Genomic DNA, 20,261 nt, shown 5'->3' with positions numbered 1-20,261 from the left:
TGATTAATAATCTTGATTTAGTCCCCGCTGTGGGACTAATAAAGGATTATCTTATCTTATCTTATCTTATCTTATCTTATCTTATCTTATCTTATCTTATTTCAGAACAAACATTGGATGAGGAGTTGCCTATATTGGTTACTAATTTTTCTGTCATCTTCTGTATGCTTTAAGTGTTGTCTGAGGGTAAATTAAGTAAATATGAATGCAGTGATTAACTATGTGTAATTAAAGATTCTTCTTCTGTGACAGTGATGCTCTGTAGTTCTTTGGAAATTAGTCTAGGGTGAAAGATTATTAGCAAGATCGTTAGTTAGTTGGCCTCAGTCAGAGGTGGATGCAGCAAGTCTCTGCTGTGGTCTGTGCTTCTGGCTGCCTGCTAGCATGAATCCTAATAGCAGTGAACTGTGTGGGCTCATCTGGCTAGCACAGTAGTGCCTGCCGCAGTGCCGTTTCTAAGGCAACTCCACTCTGATGGCTCTGGGCCAGATAAGGTGGAGGGATATGTGGACCCAGTGTCTGGACCTCTGACCTGGTCAAGCTGCAGTGTGTACTCTTGCTTAGAGCCACCCTCATGTGTTTTCAGAGCAACTACAAGATTAGCAACGTTGAATTTGATTTTTAAAACACTGCATTTTTTGAGCAAGTTAGCTTTAAATTTATACACAGAGCACTGAATGCAAGAAATTACTGCCAGTGGCATGAAGAACATTTAAAAACTCTGAAGAATGCTTTTGTTTATTTTTTTTCTCATTTAGCCTGGCTTAGTAGAACAGTTCTGTTCTGATAATATACAGTATTTCACTGTCATAACAAGAATGTGAAATTTATAACATTATAGTAGCGTGGAAAGTGCTGTTCATGTATATTAGTAGAGATGAACTGATGTCATTTTTTAGGCAAATGCCGTAACTGTTATTACTACCTTATTGTGGTTAATACTGATATCATGAGCTGATCATTTAAAGTAATTATATTACATGTTCATTTGTACTTGTCCGGGGTGTTTCCTGCCTTATGCCCAGTGACCACTGACATAGGCTCCAGCACCCCTCGCGGCCTAAAAGGATAAGCGGCTTAGGTAATGTGTGTGTGATAATGTTAATTTGTTTTGCTCCAGATTTGACTGCTGAACAGCTTTTTAAGTAAAGCTGAGAGCATCATGAGTCACTCATGAGACACTCAATAAGATACCAGGTTATAAGTCGTGATGATCAATTTCATCATAATTTCAATATTGGGCCAGTAATAATGATTGCAATTTTTAAAGAAATTTTGGTCTGCTCATCATTAAATTTAAAGAGCAGCTTGTGTTTTCAGATGATACGACAGTGACAATATGTTTTCACTCTTCCCCCACTGCTTCTTACTCTTCCTCACTCTAACTGGTTTAATACTCAGAACTCAATAATGTCTAAAATTACTACGTTTGAGTATTTTGAGGATGTCTTTTGATGTTCATTTCAGCCAGTACTAATGTCTGCAGCCTGTTACAAAGGCTACAAAATGTGTACTCAAACAACAAACACTGTGGAAAGAATGGGAAATGGGAAAAATAAGTGCAATCAGTCACACGCCACTGTAAGGAAAACCTGACGCTAAAAGGAAGCAAAGGAGAAAGTCAAAAATTGATACTCAGGCCTCTCAGCGCCTCATGTTTCACCCTTTCCAGTACCACTTCCTCCTTTCCTCCTTCCTGGCTCACCTTCTCCTGCTTCACCATTCCCACTATGGTTAAGCAAATTTCACCAAACGGCCACAGTGGGGAGTGCCTGGTAAAAAAGAGAGAGCTTCATTTCCTACTGCTCCAAAGGCAGGAGCGGGCCTATTCACAGGCCCGAGCCTGAGCAAGCCCACTCGCAGCACAGCTTGTCCTCGGATGCGGCATATTGTCGACTTCCCCAGGCAATCCCATTCCGCACCGAGTGGTTTCATCTTTAGAGCTCCGGAGTGAATTGCTGGACTAAATGATAATGTTTCAGCCTTAGTCAAATGGCATGCTTTATTCGCTCCATCAATACCCTGCTATTGCTCCGAGTGAAGTGGCCCCTCTTCTAGGATTGATTTCAGATTGAGATGTAGGCACTTTTTTTGTCTGAATGGGAACAGTGTGCTGTCTGTCATTGCAACTGAGCACTTTTCTGAGATTATTGCATGATTTTTGTCTATGTGTTGTAATGCAAAGGCATGCACACACACATACACAAATACTGTACGCATTTAAAGTTAACCCCCTGTAATCCTTCTAGAGTTATCACTGTTGATTTGATGCACTATTTAAATGTGCTTACTAGGGCTAAACAATATGACAATATTTATCGCTACCATGATAAATGACTTCATAATATGTTACAACATGCTTCCTTAAGTATATCATGGACATTGTCAGTGCTTAACTCACCAGCTGCATATTTTATTACAAAGAGAGCATAATTAGTGCTGTTTAATTGGAGTTATTGCAGAGCAGCATGTGAAAATTCATCGTATTCATTATTTTTGATAGTATTTTTAAATGTGGCATTCCTGGTTCTTTTTTGTCTGTCTCAATGTGTGTGCTGTCAGAAAAAATAGTATTCTTTAAATGTCATGATATTATGTTTCTGTCACCCAATTAAAATAATGAATTACGATTAATCGCATTATTTTGTGTCTAAATCAATTTATAGATTTATAGAAAGCAATGCATTTTGTTATAGCTGCATTAATGACCCAAATAAGCTTTATCCGAATGTATTATTGCTTTCACTAATTCAGTAATATTATTTTCGTTGTGCAAACATGAGGTTCACTTAAACCTGAACTTGAATATCACGTGATTTCCATAGAGTGAATATAGTTTCCAGTTTTGAACAGTTGCATGTCCTCACAATTATAGCCTCCTTATTCTCATACTGCTATGTTACATCTGGAGCTGGATCCTTCCACTTTTTGTTGCTTTTGTTAGTTTATTGCTCATCGCTGTCCAGCGTAGTCTCCTGAAGGCATTTTCCAGCGCATTTTCCAACATCACTGATATTATCTGTATCACCATCACTGGCAGCGTGTGATATATTATGTGTACTTTGGTGATAAACTAGTTCACAGCATTGACTCACTCACAGAATAGCAACATAAAGCAATTCATTGTAACTGTGTCTGATCCTATAGGTCAAACAAGGACAATGTGTTAAAAAGCTTATACATTGAGCAGCATTAATAGTTGGTTGTGTTAATGTGTTGTTAACATCACTGTTGATGTCACTGGTGCTCACACAGTTACATTATTAATTACATTTACATAAAAGTTTTATTATTACTGTATTGTATCATGTCATATTAAAAGTATTTTGAAGTAATGTCAAAAATAAAGGATATTTTCTGTTTACAAAACGATACTGTCCAACAAAAACACTTTCAGCTGAATTTCTCTGCTTGTTTCAGTCATTAAAGTAGTATTAAATGACAACATGCTTTTATTATCACCTACAGTGAGTGAAATTTTTAAAAGTTAATAAAAGATGACTAGCACGTCCTAGGGTAAGTTACCCTCATGGCAAACACACACACACACACACTGCACATGACCTCCCTCCTCTGTCTTCACCACATATAAAACTACCAGTATCCTTGGATTATGCTACTCAGTATTTTGTGTAGGCATGTGATATCGTAACTGCAAAGTTCTCGTCCAGACTTAGTAGATGTTGCCAGGAAAATCATCACGATCATCACTGCCGTATCTCTGAGTTTTGTGTGGAGTTCGTGAGCCATCAGAATATTCTGCATTGCTCTGCAGTGCTTGTAAAGGTTGCTAAGCAACTAGTTGTTCTGTAGTCAAGTGTTAAAATATGGTCATTCAGTGCTCTGAGCCAAAAAGAGATGCCCACCGATGACTTGTTCGGCTGCATCATAGCCTAGAGAAATAGAGAGATAGAGAGAAAGAGAGAGAGAGAGAGAGAGAGGCAGCTTGTGAAAATTCTCTTTTTAGATTATTGGTGGAGCTTGGACAGTCACTTGGTTGGACTACAATCTAAGGCATTAAGCTTAGTAAACTGCATCGACATGGACCCCACTGAACTACAGACAGTATGGAACCACATACGGGCAGATGTGCTTGTGTTTAGGTTTTGCAGTTCATTAGTATGATTTACATTCAAAGATTAACCCTTTATCTCACCCAGATTCTTTTATAATTCTGTATTAACCTCATGTGTTCTCTTTGTCTGTTCATTTTATGTGGAGATTATGTAGTTTGCAACCTTTGTGGTTTAGTCCCTCCTGTGGTGATAATCAGTCTTAACCATTGTATTTTGTTAAAGCACTTTCGATGTCACAGCTGAATGTCTGCCAAAACTTTCAGCTGCATGATTTTGATCTTTGTCCACAGTAGTGTGGCTTGAATCAGAAGACCATATGTCAAGATGCAGCATTTACTGTATCTATCACAGTAATATTCTGATGAACTTAGCAAATGGTATGAACCCTATTGGTTATGTTCTTGCTTTATTAACACTGATAATCATGACAGTAATACATTCAGAGACTTGAACTGAGCTGTGTCACTTGTCATGGGGAATTCCACCATTTGTTATTAATAAGATTTCCGTATAATTAAATTGTTTGCATGTAAACAGTCATTTAGAGTGGTTTCATGTGAAATGCTCTGTTCTACACGGTCTAAAAAAAAGGTAAAGCACAGGTACAATTTTGGTCTTCAAAGTACAAACAGTGTAAATGTACCCTCAATGGACCTACAATGGCCCAAACATGTACTTCCCAAGAAAATGTATGCATATTTACCTTGTCATGACCTTGTTGTAAAGCAGAAAACTAAAATGGAAAGATTAGAGCCAAGAAAAGAGACAATGCACCTTAAAAAATATTACCGAGTGGAATATGGTGCAATTATGTTCCATAAGTACATATGCTAAAGACACACCTTTGAGGGGACCACTCCTGTGACGTGAAGGGTACGACCCCAACGACAGTTCAGCAGCTTTTTTCTGAGAGTGTAGATTAATTTACCAAGTCAGAATTATTTACAGTGGTGGTGATAAAAACCTGACATCCAAAGCATTTAATGCTTATTCTGTCAAAGATTATTCCAATAAATGGTTATGAATATGCTGCCTGATACCTAGAGCATGATGTTATTATGTTATTATATTATTATATGTTTTGCTGGAGAGGTACTTGCAGAGCTTGCTACGGCAAAATAGTTAGGAAAACTACTACTGTTTGATCGTTATATATACAATATATAAATCTATTTTGGACAGTAAATAAAATGACTAGATATGTTTTGTAGGCATTATGAAACTCAGGAACTTTCTCTACAATGAACGATTTCACAGCAAAACTGTCAGAGTGACTTTGTTTACATCACAATGATTGAATTATGCAGAAAATACGACAAATTGCCCCAATAGTAGTTGTGCTGCTTGCTGGGGGTCATACTAAAATCTAACGTGTGAAATTTGAGCTTTTGTGTGTTACTGTGTTTTCTATCACTGTATAAAGCATGCACAGTCATGCACCTTCATACGTGGATGCCTTGTGATGGTTTTTGTGTGAACATTCGCAATCAGAATGCAGTTCACATTGCTGTGGAAACACCTCTTGTTAATTTCTTTCAGCACAGTAACAATAAGAAGTGACTACAGTGTGAAGTATATTACAGTTCATCTGTTTGCTTGTTCAAAATAGTAGTTTGTGATAAAATAAAATCTATAAATGCCTTTATACATCATGTTCTTATCAATGGAAATTGTGACAGCAGCATTGAGAAATCCCATATTGAAAAAGAATGGTAGATTAAAAGGCAGAAATGGACCCTTTTTGCCTTGGGATTAAAGATTTAATGAGCTACACACTTAGGGTGAAGCATATGTTAGTTGATTTTTTTTTTCATGTACCAACATAGTGTCTGTTCAAATGTGAGGCACAAATGACTTCAGTAGAGAGAACACTCAGGGGGAGTCTTAGAATGAGCTTTTTATTGCGAGCATATAGCAAACTTAACATCATTTGAATGTGAATGCCACTGGAGTGGATGTAGTATACTAAAGCAGGCTCTGCTTCTGCTCCACAGCGTGCAGAAGAAAAAAACAAAAAAGGACAGATGAATCACTGCCTCTGACTCATTTTCCTGGAACAGTACCATAGCCTGATGCATCACCGTGCTATATGTACATGTTCAATAGGTGTATTTTGAATACTGATCTATAATCAGAATTTTCATAATCTCAAAAGTGTATCAGTGGTGCCTGAAATCTGAATAAACTTCAAAAGCACAGTTATTGCCGGCAGTAACAACAGCATGATGTCATTTGATTTTATTTATTTGTTCCTCACATTTTTTCTAAACTTTCCTTCCATACAGTTTTGGTGATCATAAGCAGTCCAGAAAATTATTAGGAATATAAGTGTACTGAGGAGTTTAAAGTCTGTTTACAAAAAGAAAAACATTGTTTATATTTTGCCATGTTTTTGTCATTTCATGACATCAAAATAATAAGCAAAAAAGTCAGTAGCATAGACTCAAAGCTTTCATTACAAAATGAAATTTAAAAGTAGGTGTAATTTGTACAGTATGTAATTACTTAGTCACATTTGAACTGCATATCAAAGTAAAAGTAATTTTCACTTCAATAGCTATTTGAAGGTAAAGCTAATGTATTTGTTACGGTTTAATTCATAGGAACACTCAGTGACATATTTTACATGTTACTGTGAAGTGTTGGGAATGAGTCAGGGCTTGAGTCCTTGTTTATTATGCTTGTTTAGTACTATAAGGCAACATCAATACAACGACATTGAACATTTAAGATTGATTTAGGCAATAATAACTAAACAGATGATGCCGTACAATAAGCCTGACAGGTCCAGGCTTCTTTTCCTCAGTCCTATAACCTCATAGTAATTACTGAGGAAGGATTCTCACTAAGATGAGAATTTAAGTGTTTAACTCTTAATTTCCAAAGAAGAAGAAATCATCTTCTGAAGCCTTAGCTCTCACTTTAATATTGCTTTTGAGCCATGCCAAAGGCCTTTCTCTGGCTATTGATCTTTAGCTGGTGATCTTATTAAAGGATCATGCTCCCATTTCTCTTTACTGACACCTACTGACTTCCACTGATCTGTGTAATGGGTTGATTATTGCAGTCTCTTTGGAGCTCCATACTTGAGCATCTGGGTGGTGACAATGAGCCAGGCTAAATATACAAACAGAGACACCTTTTTGCAAATGAACCAGACCTTGTAGCCTCCCATTAAAATAAATGCTCTAAATGAATGCTATAAAGCTAGCATGGCTAATGGGGACCAGTGAGACTGATCACATTAGCATAATGGTAACTGGCCCTTAAATTCCTGTTCAGCATGAGCTGCATTGTCAAATTTTTATATATTTCTTTAAATGTGTTTCCTTAAATCATCAGCGGGTTGTCCTCTTTCCAGAGCTCCCATAACACATTGCAGTAAACTGTCCCCACAGTGATTCCATTCTGTTTCCTTTCCATCAAAACTGTTGTCATTGTTGTGTTGCTGCCAAACATGTTATGTCTCCTATGCTATGAGTTTTGTCTGGCTGTGCTGGGTTTTAAATCATTATGTCATTATTTCTCTATGTATGCTTCAGCCTAATGCTTCTATAATGACTTGAACTCCCAGAAGACCATCTTAGAAAGCTTGATGATCGCATTTGCGCTTGCATCGCATTTTTCAAATGCAAAAAGCAGAAGCCAATGTTCTTCCATAATGATGTAAAGTATGCTGTTCAATTTAAAGAAGATAGATTATAGATTATATCATTAAAATTGGGTTATCGTACTACAGAGTGCAGCAAAGTAATTAGGCACTGACACTGTTTTTGTCTTGCTGGATGTCCTTTCTGGTAATCATGAGTCCAGGTCAGGCTAGGTGATTGACCAATCAAGAACAGTCGTGAAAATTTACAAATAAGTAATTGGAATTTTAGATTAGCAGTTTAGCTTCTCAGTAACATTATACGTTCTCACACTTAAAAACATGAGATGCCTGAAATCAGATGCTTAACATTTGTCTGTTAATCTTAAAGACTCTCTTTCTTGGTCTAAATTTCAAGCCACATGTGACCAATTAGGGATTTATGGTGGGATGCTGAGTGGAGCTTTTTTAAAAAAAAATTTTTAGGCTGCTTACCCTAATGCCGGACTATCATGTCCAAGACTACCCTTATATGTACTTATTTGTCTAAAAACTCTATAGCAGTTTTAATGTGCATTTATGTACAAACTATTTTTTTCTGTGCTTGAAACTTACTGGAGTTTTTATCTAATGGTAGCCCTCTCAGGTTATGCTGGTGTATTCTTTTCTTTATTGTCATCTTTGACACAATTCTGTCTTTATTCTGGGCAATACTTTTAGTGTTTCTTCATTTCTTTATTCTGATTTTCGGCTTTGGATGGTCTACTTTACAGGCAGAGACATTTCATTGGTCCTCCTGTTGAAAGACAACACCAGTAAACACCAGATGGACATGCCATGTCTGGAATCAGCTTCTGTTAATCCAGTGACGCAACTTAGGAAAGAAAGCAACAACCAAGTGTTTATTACTTACCATTTTCCTAAAATGGGGTCCTGTAGAAAAACATTTATTTAACTAAGTATTCTTAGTTTCCTTGGGTCTTACTTAATTTATTTGTTTGACGAAAAAAGGTGCATATCTCTAATAAGATCTTTGAATGTTAAACAAATTGTGTGGTTCATGTATGGCTCTTTGTTACTGCAAATACCCTCAAATGAATCCTTTTTGATAGGAGTTCCTCATAATATACTGTTCAGTGTACTTCCATAAAGAGCTCACTGCTCTGTGGTACTTTAGTTTTAATTACAAGGTAAAGAAGCAATTGTGATGTCCAGTTTGCTCCTAGTGTTGGGTATGTAGTAAGTGAAGACAGAACTTGCAGTATAATCTTGATGATAAACATCTGATAGACTGAAAACTTTCATAAACTAATTCACACATTTTAAAGCCATGTCATGTCATCTATAGTGTATAAATATATCAAACGACTTTAAGCACAGCTGCAGTCTCAGTGTCACCTTGATGTTTCATGTCTTTGAAATCACATCTACTACATGCTAGCACACCAGCTAGTGCGTGTTGTGTTTAAAACTGTGATATCCTTCCCTGCCTGTGAGGACTAATTACTGGTAGGACGAGGAAGGCATGGCACAGCCAGTGCAACTGGCAGTCGCTTGGACCAATGACAACCTCCCCCGGCTCTGTGCTTTTTTTGCGAGACAGAAAGGAGGGAGCATGTGTGTGGGCTGCTGAGAGCTTCACGCAATATTAGTTAGGTAACTATAACACAGAATGTGAGGAGGGGATAAAAAAAGAGAGTTTGAGAAAGGAACAGAGAGAAGAAAGCATAGAGGAGAGGGACAAGCAGCATCCTGTATGAGTTGTAGAGTATTTATGCTAAATGAGAGGATGAGATTATTGATACATGCTACACACCTTAACAGCTCCACTTTGGAATCCTTACATTTCGTGGTTTCCGTGGGTGGCTCTGTGTGTGTACGTGTGAGAGAGAGAGAGCATGTGCGTTAGAAAGCAAGAGAGAGACCAGTTGCAGAGGAAAGCGGCTCGGGCTATTTGACAGGCTATTATTTGCTTCTCACGTCTGGCTAGCAGCTCATGTTTACATCTTCCCCATTGGAGCTGAGGATGAGAGCAAGAGGAGACGCTTGCCTCTGTGGCGGTAAGTGACCATGTTTTATTCCCCCAGATCTCATACAGATCTATGCATTCTTGCCCATGGTCTTTTTTTTCATGCTGTTGCAAGGCCTACTGGTTGGTTTTATAGCTTGCTGATCTGGGGTTTGTAGTTTTCTTCTTGTCCAGGGCCTTGCATCATGTCAAGGTTGTGACCTTAGCATGGGCTAATGGCAAACTCTGATGTTATTTCACTGTTGTCTTGGCAACCATCTGGAATGTCGTATCGTAATGGTCTTTTGATGTTTTATTTATTTATTTTGCTTGATTCTTTCTCTCTGGCAACTTTCATCATAGACAGAGAGCACCTCAGGACACTGCTTTTAGTAACCGGCTGCTCTACTTTGACCGCAGATGCACTCCATGGTTAAGACTTTTTTGAGATTTTAGAGCTTTGTAACATTAAAGAAGCGTTAAACTCTTGAATGGAACTATAAGATGAAAAGACTTTTGAAAGTTCTCTGGAATGCTGTTTGAGAGGCTGTAATATGTTTGTGGGCATCTGGAGGTGGGAAAATGATTCATCTCTATGAGTGAGGAAAGCTACTTACTGCAGAATTAGACACATCACTCTGTCTTTCCCCAGTCACATCTCTAAGATAACATTTATTGGAAGCATTCATCATCCATTCCACATATTATGATACAACTTGATTGTTATAATTAGCTGTGACAATTACGACGCATTGTGAATGTTTGAGGAGAAATGGCTCAGAGCTTGGCCTGAGAACTGGAAAATAGCCCCTGCTCTTATATCAGAATATCAGAAATTCAGTCTTTTCAAAATTTACCTTTACACCATTGAAAGCACCAGCTGCCCTTTACATTTGGGCATTTTGTGACAAAAATACCAATAACAATGAGTCAGTATTACTGAAATCTCTATAGACTAGCACAAATTAAAGGTAACATTGATGTAGCATTTTTAAATAAATAGTATGGGTTTATTTAGAGCAGAGTTCTCAAAATTCAGTCCTGGAGAGCCAAAGTCTAGCCCAGTTTGTTGATTTCACAGCTCTAACACGCGTTATAAACGTGGTATTTCACTGACAAGTTTAAGCAAGGAGATTGCCTTTTTCTGGATCTTAGCCCTTCAGGACTGGGGAGCCCTGATTTAGAGAAACCACTCATCCCTGCGTATGAGTGAAGGTACAAACCTATAGGGATGCAGGTATGTACACATTCGATTTAAACTGAATTCTGAAACAAGTATAATACTGTGATAAAATCTCTGTTAACATGATCCTGTTAGCGATAAGTAAAGCAAATAGCGAGTCTGTTTTAGACAAGATGTTTTTGTTGATTTTCGGTGGTGTATCTGCAGTGCAGAATGTCCGTAACGCTCTTCATCCCTTACCATATGTCCGGTCACTCCTACTGGCCTGCACTGGTTTCCCCACAGCTTCCACACACACACACACACACACACTGAGTGGACAGTCCTACCAGGCAACATGGAGCTCAGTGTCGTTCCATGTGTGATTGCTTGCCCCCACTAAAGGTCATGCCAGGTTAGGAGAGGATTGAGGCCACCACGTCTGCCAGTTGACTGACACACACACACACACATGCACACGCTCTCATTCATGGCACCAGTCACATTTCTCACACATATGGTTATTTGGAACCCTAGGTTGCAAAGCATTGGCTTTGGTTGAATGAGCACTGGGTGACGCATTGAGAACAGACCTTGTTGAGCAAGGGGCCAGGTCTCACTTGCAAATCAGGTTTTCGCAGAGGTTCCTTCTGGTTATGGTAGCTACAGTAAATCCCCCACCTGTCTGTGTATGGCCCTGCTTAACTATCCATCCATCCATTTTCTAAGCCGCTTCTCCCTCAGGGTCACGGGGGGTGCTGGAGCCTATCCCAGCGTTCAACGGGCGGAAGGCAGGATACACCCTGGACAGGTCGCCAGTCCATTGCAGGGCAGACAGACAGACATACATACATACACAATCACTCACACACTCACACCTAGGGGCAATGTAGTGTGTCCAATTGGCCTGACTTCATGTCTTTGGACTGTGGGAGGAAACCAGAGAAACCCACGCAGACACGGGGAGAACATGCAAACTCCACACAGAGAGGACCCCGGTCACCCGGCTGGGGAATCGAACCCAGGCCCTCCTCACTGTGAGGCGACAGCGCCACCTTGCCGCCCCCCTGCTTAACTACATCATGAGTAACACAATGAAGTACATTTAGTTTCAGTGTAGCATCTATATAGACGGCTTCAAAGCTGTACTTCTGATTTTGTTTGTGTTGATGTTCCGAAATTGTAAGAGATGGCAAGAAGAGCACAACAATTACTTTTCATCAGATTTAGATCACAATCAAATATTTGCTCTTCTGGCTCTTCTGCTTAACACAAATGTAGTATGGACTGTAAAATTTCAACATCCCCACTCTCAACAGAAAGCTTGTTTTAATGGGCTACGAGTAAGAAATAATTAATATTGAATTACTCCATTCATTAGTCAACTATAACTACAAGGTCTAAGGGTTAATAACAAAATCAACTCAATGTAAAAAAAAAAGAGAAGTCTGTATTGATTTGCATGCTAAGACAATGTTTCTAGCGCAAAATATGTGAAAGCAAATTGCGTCATGAAAGTTTTCTCAAATGTTATTCTTTTTTAAACAAAAGTGCCCCAGCGTGCTCGTTTGAGCATATCTCAAGAGCCAAGTCAAGTCTACCATTTAAAAGTGAGATTAATTTAACCCTGTGACACCCTGACCCCCCAAACACCATTTTAAGCACATTTCAAGCTTGGCTGTAGTGGAGCTTAAAGTGTTTGTCAACTGAAGATTTCAATGGAGGAAATGACCTGTGTGTTTTTCCTGGCCAAAGGTTTAGCTAGAAGAGTCACCTGGAATATGTAGAATAAAAAAATACAACAGAAAACATATTAATGTCATATAGTGATGTTTCCATAGTAAACGCTATTAGCTGTATGAACTGTTACAAAGTCTAACTACTTACTTATACATGATATACAAATGAGTCTTATGGAGGAAACAGAGACCTGTTTTAAAACATCAACAAGAAGCAGATGCAGAAAAACACTTCACCTGAGCTGCTGTAATATTAGCTTATTAGCATGCTAGTATTCCTGTGTCCTCTATTTATGTCTCGATCTCTCAGTCAGCCTCCCTCCCGCTTTCGTAGTATGCTGACTGACACCTTTCCACCCACTCCCCCTGCCATCGTAGCAGTGCCATGGCCGCAGGCATTGGTGCTAACACTCACCTGCACTAGTCAGTTCTCTCCATAGCACCTACACCCTCTCCAGTGCCCACACATATGTTTGAACAAGCAAGGACAGTGGGCGGTTAAAAAAAGGGAATTTTTGGTCTGATATTTGTACAAATCTAGCTGGAGGGTTTGAAACCAGTGAGAGGTTAGCCTTCAAAAAAAGTCATGTGTCTCTCTCAAACATGTTTTATGCCCCTAAGTAAAGTATAATAAGAGAATTTGCTGCATGCCTGATATAGTTGTCGATCATTAGTCATTAGTATTAATTTTATAAATACTACATCTGTAATACTTCATCGGTTTATAAATACTACATCTTCCTGCTGTATGAGTATTTCCACCTACAGACAGTACCTAAGTGCTATAAATATTGGCTGCCAGGTTTGTTTTGACTCTTACATGTCTTCCTTTCATCTTATGCAACTGAAAGGGTAGCACTACAATACAGTGAACTGTTATTTTGTGTGTTGCAGAGGTCAGAGAGTGTAGGCATGGTGTGGTGTTTCTTTTGTCCTGGGGGAGATAATCTGGGAGTCATAATGTGCAGTTCTAGCCCACTGAACTAGCAAAGCTGTAATGGGAAAAAACTACTTTTGTGCTATTTTTGGTCTTAGCCTCAGTAGGACCAGATGTATTGATGACATTAAATGTGTTTCACTGATAAATATGTATATTGCAGAACATATTTCTGTATATGTATATGCAGCACATATCTTGAAAAACTGAAAGCAAGTCTCCATATCATGATGGAAGCTGTAATAAAGGCAAAGGGTGGTCACTAAATACTGACCTTTTTGATATTATATTTATTTGTCGAGGTCTCTGTGTAATTTTATGTTTATTGCACATTTTCTGCTTTTTTCTTGATGCTGAAAGCTGAATAATTTGTACTTAACGGCCCTTTTGACTGGTACTCTGATACTAAAGCACTGTTGCAAAGACCCAATAGCATATATGTGATTCATAATTACACTATCATACAAAAGTTTGAAATCAGATTTTCAATAATATAGAATCAATTTTAATACAAAAAATCATACTTTTATATTAACATTCTATAGGTTATAAACAATTTATAGGAATCTGTAAAAATGAAGATTTTTTTATTAATAGAGTAGATCATTCCATAACATTGAATAATTAATATACAGTAAAATATATCTTGTGGCTTTGGGTTTAAGCTTTTTCCAAATGTGGCCCATGTAATGAATCTCTGCAATGCATTGTTTTAGCAACTAACCTGTCAGAGAGCTTCAACTTACAACAGATGGCATTTTTTCATCTTTGGCACTTGCCATTATGACTTTTGCCACTGTTCCAACATTATTCTCCTTCAGTGAATGACATGCCTGCAATTAGGACGCCTACATTTGGAAAAGACATTTAGACATTTTGTATTGCTTTAGAACTTCACATTTGAATATTCCGTCTCTTTGCTGAAACATATAATTAATGGCAGTTTAGTCACACACATTTGCAATTGGTGTTGCTATTTCACCTATCCTTATACGTTCATGTACCTCTGAGAGGTTATCTTCTCTCTTTTTATGTAAAGTCAGTGAGTCAGACAGTTGTGCAAGTCAAGATGAACAGTACGTTCCTTACATGGCTGAAGTATACAAGTGCCATAGTGACCCCTTACCAAACACACATACACAAACACACTTATCACCAATTACATGCCCTAAAGCACAGACTCTTTCCAGTCGTGCATTGCATGTAATCCTCCATATATAATTATTAGATCTGTTGATCAAACTAATGCACTGCTAAAAGTGATTTCTGCTCAGATGGGCTCATGGTTAACCAGAGATGTTACATGAGATAGTGATAGGAATATGTGATAGGAATATGTGAACCCTTTTCAAAAGGGTTGCTTTTGTTTTACTAGATTATTCAAATGTAGTTACATGATTACATATTTAACTACATAGCAGAGATGTTCACAAGTTTGTTCAGGCTAATGCGAGGTGAGTCTTAGGTTTTTTCTCTCCCCCAATTTTCTCCCTAATTTAGACATATCCAATTCCACCCACTATTTTGGACTCCCCTGATCACACGATACCACCAGCACAAGGAGAGCGAAAGCTAGCACAAGCTTCCTCTGAGACCTGTGAAGCCAGCCACCGCATCTTTTCTGCTACTATGAAATGTTATTGGACAGTGGAAAGCACCAACTGCCAGACCTGTTACATGAGCTAACAGATGTTTGCACTGGCTAGCATTGTGCTAGATGATGGGGAAGCGGGGAAGCATCCTACCCACCCAGGGAGACAGGCCAGTTGTGCCGTCTTGGACTCCCGGCCATGGATGGCTGTAGCATCAACAGGGATTGAAGTCATGATATCCTTGTGGCAGTAAATGTGTTTCAGTATGTGCTAATGTCCTAGTATAGACTAAAAAACATAGCACTGCTGTTGGAACAAAACCTTGTATCTCCATTTTTGTCGTTTTTCAGTTTTTGGCATCGTTTGAAAGAACTCATCGTCCGATATGTTGTGTGTACATTTTATGATGAACGGACCAAAATAAATGCCCCAAAACGACTTGGAAAGTCGTCTGGTTCCATTGACTTACATTAAAAGTGGAGCAGATTTTTTCCTTCTCCTGTAAAATTACCATTTTGGAGATATGAGGTTTTGTTCCAACAGCAGCGATATGATAAACACAAATGCAGACTTACTTTGCTTTAAGCTTTAGCTCAAATAGTTTTTTGTAAAATGTCTCAGTGTTCGAATTTTACGAGGCTGAAATCATCTTCTCATAATAGTAAATAATGAGCATTTAATCATTCAGGATGAGGTACAGAATTAAGTGCTATATGCAGTAGTAAATGTGCTTTTGTAAAGGCAGAGGGAAAACTTTAAAAGTTTGTTTTATATAGTGTTTGTACAGCAAGTATGCAACCTAGCTAATGTAATAGCTTATCATTGTGAAATGTAAGTTTTAAAGGGATATGATTTGTAATTTAGCTAAATAATAGCTACATTAGCATACATTGCTATTCAAACTGCATGTTAATCTAAAATTTAAGGTTGTTTTGCCTGTTTTTTTTTTTTTCAAACAGTCCAATAAATAACTTATAAATAAATTGTATAATGAATCCGCAACCCTGACGGAGAAGCGGCTTAGAAAATGGATGGATGGATGTATAATGAATAGTTTGGAATTTGAAGTTGTATTGAACCTGAAGAACAGCTTTACGGTAATGACTGAACATGGCTGTAGAAAAAATCTTAGACAGAGTCACGTGTAAGCCTGGAAAATGTTGTATTAATTTACTGCAGTGGTTTTTAACCCTGGTCCTGGAGTACCCCCTGCCCTCCAGTGTGTTAGAGCAGGTGATCATGAAAATGTGGGGGACAGGGATCAGTTTGAGGGTTTGTTTGTTTGGTTTCCTCAAGTCTTAAGCCTCGAGTGCAAGTTGAGTCACTGTCTCTGCTACATAAACATTTGTGCTGTGAAATGCATTTACAGTTAAATAAAAACTTTTTTTTATATATAAAAATAATGCCATGCTGTTGTTAGCTGCAACATCTAAGTGTTAGCATATTACCAGGTTTTAACACTACAAACATTTACACATCAAGTCAAGTGGTCTTTATTATTAATCTTCAGTATAACTTGTAAACATTGTAATGACTCATTGCACCTTTTATCATAAGCATTGTTCATAGCCAAATACTTCAAAGACATTAAAGATTTATACACATTTAGCTTTGGTAAAGTTTGGTGTCTCTTAAGTCTCTCTTCTGTACAGTCATTATTACCCAGATGAAATATCACTGTCAATAGTCGTCCGATCATTGGAGTATTCATTAACTAACTTCAGCTTCAGAAGGCTCCTGATGGATTGCATGCTGAAAGCAATCCATCCTTAATTTACAATAGGGAAAGTGTGCCTTGAGTTTTGTGGAGACTGAGCGCTCAAAACAGAGCTTTTATGACTTGGGGAATAAAGCTTGTGCAAGGAAAGACTGTAGGTCTGCGTGTATCCAGTTTAGAACTGTCAGTGATATTGTATTGTCTTTTGTATGTGAATGTGGGGATGAACGTTTTGTGTTAGGAATTCAAACTGCTTTATAAAATCTCTCTGTAAACTAAAGAAAATTACACTGATTTCTGGAGCTGTCATGATTACACAATCAAATTTAAAAGGTCAGTTACAACTGAACTTCTTTATGAACTGTCACTGATCAGTTGGTAATTTGCATCAGAAAGAAACTGTTAAATCATTCTATAAATGTAACTTAATGTATTATTCTGAGTAATTCTGGACCACTTTACCTGGTCCATGTGCATGGTTTTGAAAGGTTTTGCCTTTTTATGGTATTTTTATGGAAGTCTTTTTTAAAGGCCTTTAAAAAACGTATAGTATATTGCACTGTTACTGTAATCAATATAACCAATAGTGGCAGTCATACATAGTTCAATGCAGGACTTGACCAAGAACCAAAGTGAGCCGAAAATGAGGATTGTTATATTTTTGTCTGAATTCACAGTGTAAGACCCAAATCATTGAAATCACGTGGATCGGATTGAGCTGCATGGCCGAGATTCGATCAGCCGTATTAGCATGAACAGAAACAAATATTTGTGTGGTAGATTAGATGGAAAGATTATAGCATTCTTTTATGATCATATCTGAATGCGTTAGGAGAATATTCAGATGAAACTATTTACCTTCAGTCTGTTAGGCTCTTCAGCTTTGCTGGTCTTGGATGGGGTCTTTAACCTCTAGTCTTATGATAAGAAGAACAACTTAGATGGCAAAACTGATCTTAGATCTGTATGCTAGCGTGATAGGCACAAACAGCAGGGGAGATGCTGCCAGCTGATGTATTAATGTGCCAGTTGGGAGCACTGCAGAGGATCAGAGAGGATGCCAGCAGGCGCACTAACACACACGCACACCCATAAAGCAGAGAGGCCTCAAAACAAGTGCAGCTGATTGAAAGAGATGGAGAGAAACGAAGCAAAAATGGATTTGAAAACTAAGGCACCTCACAGCTTAAATGCAACTCTGTGTGATGGATAAATACACTTCCCTTCTGTCCTTAATTTCTGATTGAATCTTATTTTTTCATCATTACCCCTTATTTTGTTTAATACTCCTGCCTCCTGAGGAACTGAATGTGAAATGCCTGTGGCTTGCAGAGGTCGTGCTGAAAGATACTATGTGATTCTGTCAACTGACACTTGAATTTTGCTGTATTGTTAGAGAATGGGTGATCTGTCTATCTATCCAAGCTGCACCTACAGATGTGTTCTTTCATAGTGAGGTTGGACAAGTGTTATTAAAAGTTAACAAAAATCCCATTCAACCTTATGAGGAAGTTGTGATCTGAGTCACCAAACAAGGTTGTATTTTCAGTTTGAAATGCTACCGTGCTGAGCTGGACTATATTGTAGTAGCTAATCATTGTATATTTTTATAGCTGGACATGTTGTAAATGGCCCTGCGATGGACTGGCGACCTGTCCAGGGTGTATCCTGCCTTCCGCCCGAAGACTGCTGGGATAGGCTCCAGCATCCCCCCGCGACCCTGACGGAGAAGCGGCTTAGAAAATGGATGGATGGATGGATGGATGTTGTAAATGACAATGCCAAATTTTCCACATGCACTGATTTGTCCTAATTATGTGACCTTTTATATTGCATTTCCTGTATACATCTGCAATTGTTTTCTAAATATAGGAATGCTGGGGGCCTTCGAGTGGCACAGTCATCTAAGTGTTTGCCATATGTGTGTGCAGGAATTCTAGAGACTGTGATTGGCCTTGATCTGTCTGCATTTGCCCTCCCAGGTGGCTCCTCTGTCCCTCATCACTTAGAAAATAAGTGAAAAAATTGGAGTTCAAAACATTAATAAAAGAAGATTGGACATTTTGAGCTACAGATTTCTCATTATGTTCCAAAAGATTTTTTGCGAATGTTCTTTAGTCCAACCCTGCAACAGCTATGAACATATTTGTGGGCAGAGCATTCGATAAATCAATTGTGCATACCATTATATAGCGGCTATTAAAAACTTCAGCTCCTCACTCTAGTATCCATGTTTTATATAAATCACGTTTTATAGTGATTACCAAATGTGTAACACATTTGTAAAAGAATAATACAAGACTGCAGTTTAAGGGGTTAATTGTTCATACGTTAAAAGAAGCAAAGGAAGTCGGTATCAGTGATGATGTGAATCAACCATGTGTAACAGACTGAAGTGAGGATGGATGTTCTTGTGCTCTCAATATTGAAATGGTAAACACTTGTGGATTCCCCCTTGGCATAATACTTGCAGAGAATATTGACACAGGAGGCTCCATGTGTACATACATGTCCTCCAATGTGCTTGTGTGTGTGAGTGATCTGTAAACACACCCGTGCACACACACTCATGCTTGATGGATCCTGTGTAGTGGTCCCTCAGGGCTGGCTCACTCAGAACTGTCACCCTGAGTTGTTTCTCGAAGCCAACAGCACAGGGGTGCACACAGTACAGCATGTCAGACCAGACAGCTAAACGCACATATCTGTCTCGCATGAGTTTCCCAGGGCTAAATGTACACACTAACATGACAAGCAAGCCTGACAGATGCAGCCAGAGCTATAATGCTGAGTTCAACTTTTTATTGTGGATATGCTGCTATACTTTATTATAGAAGGCTGTATCCACCATAAAATTGGATTTTAATTGATGATTGTAACTGTATGGAAAACGTCAACTACAATATGATATAGTGCTGACAAGGTATGAGTGCGGACAAGGAATTTGTCAGGCAGAGTTCTTCGTATCTGGACCTTGAATTCAGTTAACCCATGCTCTTAAAGGAAAGCCATAATTGGCTTTTGGCCTCAGATAAAATTTAAAGAGAACTGTGATGGCCAAGACATGTAGACCTCAATTTGTAATGGTACAAATGTCCAGTACTATTAAAATAAATGTTTTAAACCAAGCAAAATACTTTATTCATTATTAAAAATAGACAAAGTCCCACTACTAGTTGGTTACCATTGTTGTTGCATCACTAAATGTTTACTGTTTCCTTCTTGTCTGTTGAGGAACTGAACTAAGAATCAAATATATATATATATATGTATATAATTCAATCTTTTCAGCCTTGGCTGAAATTCAGCCTGAATTTTTAAGATATGTGATTTGTTTTCAGTAAGTGTTGTTGCTGTTTTATGGCCAATCAAATCATTACACCAGCCATGCTCTGCCTTATTTTCTAAGTCCTCCCATCTCTGCTTAGCATACATTGCTAT

At 38.3% G+C, this 20,261-nt stretch overlaps 1 protein-coding gene across 14 annotated transcripts in view; it reads left to right on the top strand.

Annotated features, from left to right (window-relative positions):
* Positions 1 to 20,261, top strand: part of dock3 (dedicator of cytokinesis 3) — a 210,653-nt gene that overhangs the window by 102,470 nt on the left and 87,922 nt on the right. The window contains exon 1 of one of the 14 annotated variants that reach the window (XM_017713332.2): positions 9,369 to 9,725. The exons of the other annotated variants lie outside the window; for them this stretch is intronic. The gene's annotated coding sequence lies outside the window, so the exon portion shown is untranslated. Of the gene's footprint in view, positions 1 to 9,368; positions 9,726 to 20,261 lie in introns of those variants that run through there. 14 annotated transcript variants of the gene reach the window in all.

This window comes from Pygocentrus nattereri, chromosome 21 (genome assembly GCF_015220715.1).
Source record: "Pygocentrus nattereri isolate fPygNat1 chromosome 21, fPygNat1.pri, whole genome shotgun sequence".
Lineage (NCBI taxonomy): Eukaryota > Metazoa > Chordata > Actinopteri > Characiformes > Serrasalmidae > Pygocentrus > Pygocentrus nattereri.
This window is presented reverse-complemented; position numbering and strand designations above follow the sequence as displayed.